Source organism: Haemorhous mexicanus, chromosome 12, assembly GCF_027477595.1.
Source record: "Haemorhous mexicanus isolate bHaeMex1 chromosome 12, bHaeMex1.pri, whole genome shotgun sequence".
NCBI lineage: Eukaryota > Metazoa > Chordata > Aves > Passeriformes > Fringillidae > Haemorhous > Haemorhous mexicanus.
The window spans coordinates 5878943-5886791 of record NC_082352.1 but is presented as its reverse complement, the minus strand read 5'-3'; positions in this window follow the sequence as shown (position 1 = coordinate 5886791).

Below are 7849 nucleotides of genomic sequence, written 5' to 3'. Positions count from 1 at the left end.
GCTCCACCACAATGTGAGGCAGTAACACCAGACTTGGGTTTAAGTAATACATCGAGTATGACTGATTACAAATGCAAAAAGAAAACTGAGAACCAGTGAATATATTTTTATTAGGTCAAATGTGAAGACAGGGTTGAAAATTAAAGGTGGAAATCCATGACCATCAATCTTGAGGGAGTCACACTCTACCCTATATGAGTGTAGTCAGACTGGGATGAAATAGTGCAGGCAGCTAACTCAAGGGAAATGAAAGGTGCTCGGGGAGAAATAGCCCAAACAGCCAGGCCAAGCAAAGGCCTGATCCAGATGATAAACAGAACCTGCTTTCCCCTGGGTCCATCTCTGAGGCAAACACATTATTGCTCTTCATCAGCATCCAAAGACTGTGATGCTTATTGAACCCAATTAAACCTTTCTCTGGTTCAGCAGCCCCTCGACAGCAGCATTTACATCCCCTTGTCAAAACACCAAGGTACTGGCAAAACACAGCAGCAGAACTTTTGCTGAGCAGCTTCAGGGAAGGAATGGAAAGTGAGTGGCACAGATGATTAATGAGCCTATTAAAGCTGAAAGTCTGACAGTGGAAAGATAAGCTGGCAGTGAAAATGACTCCTGCCATATATGTATCAAGGGCATCAGAGAGAGGACCTCCATATAATAGCTCCCCACCATCATTAGTGGCAGGACATACATATCTAGCAAGTGTTGTCTCTCTGCTATTTACTCAGATCAGACATTTGGAGGTGAAGGGCCTTGAGTGTGAAGTCTCAGCAAAGTTGCACAAGGCTTTGCAAGGTCTGATTAGAAAGGGCACCCATGCTCTGTTCAGGGGTAACTGGATTAAAGCATGGCAGGTGACAAAGAAAAGGAGAGAAATAAACAAACAGGATTTTGTAACTATGCAGCTGCAGAGCAGGAGCCATAAGAATGATAAGGGAAAGGTCTGATGGAAGGGGGGGAAAATGATTAGATCCATTCTGCTCCATTTCTGAAGGATACATATTCATATCATGCCTTCCACCTCTGCTGTGCCTCTTTAGACAATCCATTATTTACAAAAGTGCATCCAGAAGTTTCCTACTGCAGATGTGCAGAAGCAGTTCAATAAAGCAATAAATATTATATTTTAGTCTTGTACAGGCAGGTGGAACAAAATCATCCTTAGCCTCCCAATTTGGCATGGATATTGTCATGTGAAAGCTCACTCCTCTAGTGCAGGAGTGCTGGAGTGTGTATTTGCCAGAGCTGCTGCTTGAATGCTTGATTTATTCCTGCTATAGTGTTAACTTTTATTGTCACAGTTTACAAATATATCCATCCTCTTCCAGTCTGTCACAGACATTACTTCCTTTCGCCCTCAGAAGAGAAAAACATCCTATTTTTTTAGTATCTCCCTATGGTAACCTTCAGCTGGCAGTGCTGTTCTGTGCTCCTGGGGACTAAACCACATAAAGCACTAAGTCCTCAAAAATTATTTGATAAGTTGAGCAGATGCAGCCCAAATGGAAAGGAATTATTGTGTCATAAACAGGTCCATTAGATGGATTCTAACCAGCACACAATTTCAAGAGGTATCACCTGAAGGTTGAATTTGGCTTTTTTTCTGCAGTAATGCCACAGCACTGTCAATGGGGTGATGATAAATCACCAATAATATCCACGGTCCTCTGAGATACTGAGTACAATGAGCAGACAGTATAATTAGGTGTGAATAAGAGGAGAGGTGTTTTACAGTTTCAGTATTGCTTTTTTTAACCTTGCTTGTCAGAGATGCACGATAAAAGGCATGTCCAATGAAGCAAACAGCTGCAAAATGCTAGACTGTTGGATACTTTTTGTTTTCTCCTATGCAGGTCAATTTTGTGGGCTAAAACCCACAAGAAACATCCCTGAGAATATTTTTTTAACTTTACATTTGGGCCACATAATCACAGAATTTAATTCTTTAAAAATTTAAGACACTGGATGGGTGGTATTCCTATTGGATTTAGAGCCTCTAGAAAGCTCATATTTCCCACAAATATTGATTTAAGGACAAGATGAATCTTGCAGTCTGAAATGACTGTTGAAATGTATATTGATAGGTATCAGCTGATTCAATTATTTCTTTTTCTTGCTGGAACCATGCTAGTATTTTAAAGCTTAGTTGACTATAATTTGACTTTTTGTAGGAAACAAAGACCAGCTACAGCTCTAACTGAAGGCTGAGCAGGACACACAAAGCTCCTGGCATTGCATGCCAATGCTTTCCCCTGGAAGGAAATGCAGAGCTCCAGAGCAAAGTAAAATGAGAGCAATTCAGGCAGATTGAACTGATTGATTGCCTGCAATAGATGATCAGAAGACAAGAGAGCTCTTGCAGTGGAGACAGTGCTTATGGGATTACTCTGTCCTGGTGGCTGAAAGCAAAATTGATCTGATGAGGTGGAATCTGGAGCCAGCAAAGTGTAAACTGACACTAAAGCAGCACATGTTTTTATTAGATGATATAGTAAAATCTCCATTACCTCATGTAGGTATGTAGGTTTTCTTTTCTCTTTTCTTTTCTTTTTCTTTTCTTTTCTTTTCTTTTCTTTTCTTTTCTTTTCTTTTCTTTTCTTTTCTTTTCTTTTCTTTTCTTTTCTTTTCTTTTCTTTTCTTTTCTTCTTTTCTTTTCTTTTCTTTTCTTTTCTTTTCTTTTCTTTTCTTTTCTTTTCTTTTCTTTTCTTTTCTTTTCTTTTCTTTTCTTTTCTTTTCTTTTCTTTTCTTTTCTTTTCTTTTCTTTTCTTTTCTTTTCTTCTTTTCCTTTCTCCTTCCTTCCTTCCTTTTCTTTCCACCACTTCCTTCCTTCTGCCACTTCCTTCCTTCCGCCACTTCCTTCCTCCCTCCCTTCCTTCCCTCCCTCCCTCCCTCCCATCCCTTCCATCCCTTCATTTCTCTCTGTCACTGGATGAGGGTTTGAGGACAGAGCTGCCTGAGCCACCACTGGCACAGGCAGGAGCTGAAATGGTGAGGAGCCCTGTAAACCTTCCTGGGGGTGCACAGCCAGTCCAGCTACCCAGGACAAGGCTCTGCCTCTGTGCTGGTGCTGGGGGTTCATGTCTTCCCATCTACCTTGGAGTCATTGCTTAGAAGATACTAATGGAAATACATGTAGTCCAGAGATTTGGAGTCGTTTTTTAATCTTGGAAACAGTTTACAGCCAAAACCATTCCAGTTTTCAGAAGCTCACAGATTCAAACTGCTGCTTCCAAAAGCCAAATCAGTTTTCAGGGGGTCTGTTGCACTGGCCTTTGCTGGAGAAAAGGGGGAACAAAGCCCAAACAATCCCCCAGACAAATTTTAACCAGGTCTCAGTACTGCAGTGTTCTTGAATAATCTGCAGTTTCATTGCAGAATGAAAGAGCAGATCCTCAGCTGGTAGGACCCTCCATGGCCATACTGTGCTGGTGGAACGAGATCAGTTTGTGCTGTTCAACAATTAAATCCAGCTAATGTACTGCTAACTTGGGTATTGTAAACAAGGCCAAGAATGTTTTGGGTTTAACTCCCAATATTTTGGGCCTGGTGCTGCCCCATTAATTCACTTCAGCTAAGGAAAAGTCAGAAAGAACTGAAGGCCTCCATGTAATGGATTTGGGAAGAGCTGTCCCAAATGAACACCCCTTCTCTCCCACCACCACGTGTGCCTTAAGGAGAGGAATGTGTCTGAGCCACATCCCCCTCCTGAGTTTTCTCCAGGGAGTGGCTGACCTGGTGCCACTTGGCAGTACAGAAAGCACAGCCCAGGGAACTGGACAGCTCTGCTTAGCAAGAACAAAAGAGTTGATAGGTTATGATGGAAATTTTTGTTTATTTCATGCCTTTAAATCAGGACACTGACAATCTATGTTGCTGGGATAATAGTTTTCTGAAAGCAATAAAGAAGTATTTTAATTGTTTTAATTTAATATGCAAGACTACAAAATGTTCCTCCTCACACTGCCTCCATAAAAACCACACTGAATTTATATTAATTGGATCTAATCTAGGATTATTGACTATATAAAGACATATAAACCTAGTCATCCAGTATACAAATGTTCTAAAACACATGATTAATAAAAATATTTTGACTTTTATCATCTTTTGCTTTCTGTGCCTCGCTAGCACAGATATAAAAGGAAGCTTGGTGAAAATAGCAGTTATTTCACAGCAGTACTAGAATATAACAATTCAGACTTAATGAAACATTTAAAATATGCTATTACTGACATTGTTCATTTAAAAATGCTATTACTGATATTGTTTCATTATACACTTTCTTGTACACTGTTTTCATGCTTAAGTGGCCTCTAAATTGGACTTTTGCAAATCACTGCTAATGGGCTTGCAAGGAAACACTTGATATGAGTTTCCATGGGGCCAAATGTGATGGAGAAGGTACCCTTGCCTCTATTAAAATTTGCAAAGCCTTTTGGAAACCAGTAGTTCATGCAGAGTTTCCTGAATTAGTGACCCAGCTCTATTTCTGAGTAGCAAACTAAGAAAGGTGACAAGGGAGGGACAGGGAAGGGATGCATTTATTTTATGAAGAGTTTCAGCTCAGCTTTCTGCTGATGGATATAAGATGAAAGTTAGAGGGGAGAGGGCTGTTTTCACAAAAAATATTGTAGCTATTCTTAAAAGTTTAATGAGGACTGTAATACATATTACAAGCAGATTATATTTATAGTACTGAATGAATCCCATGGTTTGTTCTAAACCTCATGCTGCAATACTGGGGAGAAAAATTCCTTTGTTTTCCACCAAGAAAAATATCACTTGCTAGTTGCTGCAATTTAAGCATTCGGTCACTGACAACTTGGAGGTACAATATAATGTTTTATTGTAATTTATTAGTCTCCTTCCTTGGAAGGGTAGTGAAACCCTGACTTGAATGTGCTCTGGCAAGGCACAGAAATGAGCTTGGCATTTCTGATAAATAGTGTAAAACAAGCAGCATATACAGCCATTAAGACTGTATGGCAGGACAGCTCTTCAACTCTTCATTCCCAGAGAACAATTGGCCTCTCTGCATTTTTGTAAAGAAAATGATGCCTCTGAAGGAAGCTCTGGTTTCTTCCATGCAGCTCCCTCGCCACGGAGCTGGAGATGGAAGCCTTGCCTTTCTTAACATCTGACAGAAATTATTTTTCAAGCACAATGAAAAAGGCAGGGAAAAAAGAAAAGGAAAGAAAAGGCAAGTGTAGCAATCAGGCAGAGGCAGTAGCCTCCCTGTTTCCCCCTGTGCTGCTCCCAGCCCTGCTGCAGGAGCAGGCAGTGCACCCCGCTCGGTCGGAGCCGCTGACGGACGTATTCAGGTCAGGAGCGGCGGCGCTGAATTAATGCCAGCAACCGTCACACCACTTCTGATCATCACAATAGCAAATTTTAATTATCAGGATAGTCTAGTGCCCTGATAAACCTGAATTCACTAGCCCATGGGAGCGTGTGCTGCCCAGAATCAGTAAGTAGTAATTCCTTGATCTGAGTGGAAATGTACCAGGAATTATCGTGGCTGTCACTGCAAGTTTATAAAGCATTTCACAAAGACATAGCAAGACATATTCCCTTACTCAAAGATCTTATAATCTGATATGAGATAAAAACAAGACAAGACAAGAGGCAACAGTTCAGGAGAGATCACTGATTATAAATAAAGGGTAGAAATAATTGTCTGAAGAAATGTTTCAGCAAGGAACTCAAAGGAAGAGAGAGGGTGCCTGCATACGAGATCAGAAGGATCGTTCCAGGCACACACAGCTGAAAATCAAGAGAATGTGATTACGGGACTGGAAAGAGCAGAGGGACAAGAGGCAGGAGAGAACATCATAGTGCTGAGCTACTAGAAGCAAAATTAGGCACAGCTCTACAGTCACTCCTAAGCGTAGCTTTGCTGCATGTTAGCGAAGTATCCACAGCAGCAAGTCCAAAGAGCAGAAATTAGGGCAGTTTAATTTAGAGGAGTTGCCATGATGAAGTAAGTGACAGATGATTCAAACATATAGATGAGGGCATAGTTGTTTTATATTTTTTTTTTACAAATCTTACAGAAATGGCTGTATGAATTTGGTGTAATTTCATGAACAGCTCTAGTCAGCCCACACATACGGTGTCCTAGAAATAAAACCTCTGACATAAACAAGTTGCCAGTTGTACTTGCTGGTCCAGAAAAAAAAAAAATACACTAAAAAGGAAAATCCCTTTCTGTTCCATCAGAACATCAGGTCAGGAATGTCAGGTCCATCTTTGCACCCCCTCCAGTGTTAAGAAGCTAAAGGTCCACCACCAAGCTGTGATAGTAATCTCCATGTTGTGAGGGACCTTTATTCTCTCCTCCAAGATAGACAAATAAATCCAAAGGTGAACCAAAACCATTATCTGCTGGAGCCAGAACAGCTTCAGGAATTTGCCCAAATTAACTGGTCTTTCAGCACAGCAGCTCCATAGGATAATGTACAGTTGGTATCTGCAGGAGATCTGATATAAATGGAGCTGCTCTTCACCTTCATCGACCAATACAAAGGGAAAGGTCAGGGCTGGTTTCCTCATATGCCTGGAATGTCACAGGCTTTTTTCATGCAGGCATTTTCTGTCAAATATTTCCAGTGAGTTTGTGGGAATTAAAAAAAATGAATTTAATATCCCCTATGTTGTGTATGAACTGAACCCTGTAAGTGTAGAGCAGCACTTGAGGTAGGACTGTAGGTAAATGGAGAAAAAATCCTGGGGCAAAGTGATACATGAGCAGAGGTGTTACTGAGGATGTCCTTGGCTTATGTGACACTGAACCAATCCAACTACAGCAGGCACAGACCTCCTGCTCTTGAAGTGGCTGAAGAGAAATCCTCTTTTCTGCAAACATGTAGTCATTCTTCAGTGATTATTTCAATCTGCCTTGCTACCCAGCAAAAAATTAAAAGGCAGACATGAACTTTGCCTGTGACTAGGAGATTTATTTTGTCAAGAGTTATTATTTACCAGAGGCAAGGTTCACATTCCTATTTTTTTCCCATTACGTGTAAACATTAAATATTATTCTTACATACAGCCTGGCTTTACATAATTTACAGCACTTGAATTCCCTTCTCTTCCTGAAGGAGGATGCCAAGATCTCTCTCCCTGTGGATGTTTTACAAGGTGAAAGATTTGCATTCTTTAGCAGACTTACTGAACTGTTGGAGGGTGATGTACAATTTCTGAATCCTCATCAGCACGGAAAGCAAAGTTTATCTTGAAGTGTCAAAATAACATGTTCCTTTAGTTTTGATCAGCAGAGCTCCCTCACTTTTGATCATTGCAAAGACTGAACATGGCACGCACAGCAAAAGGATTCTGGGAACTATTAGCAGCTAAGCTTCTTCAGATTAACAGATTTCAAAAAATTACCTCCTTATCTTTTGATCAGAAATGAAGAGTTGTTGAAAGGTAACAACTGTTACACTCTCTCCTATTTGGCAAAGGAGTTGTCTTGTTGTGTGGCAAAGCAGCATGTTAGAAAACAACTAGTCAAAACTGTTACATGGATTCGGGGCCTGACAGCATCTCTGTTCATTTCTCATCCATGACCTTGTCTGCAGGAAAAACGTGGTATATTCTTGATAATGTTTACCCAAGAGGTAAGAAACATTTTCAGCAATAGAATGTAAATTGTATAAAACTTCAGCTAGACAGGCATTAAATTCCATCCTCTCTGGCATTAATGAAAAGCAGATTCTGAAAGGAGCACGTCTTCATTAGAGCTTACAAGGAATGAGGGAAAGTTCTGATGACTTCTGGCTGCATGGAGTCTCTGGTGGTAAAAACCTGCAGAGGTAGTGGGTGTGTGTAGGTAGGAATGAGCAGTTCT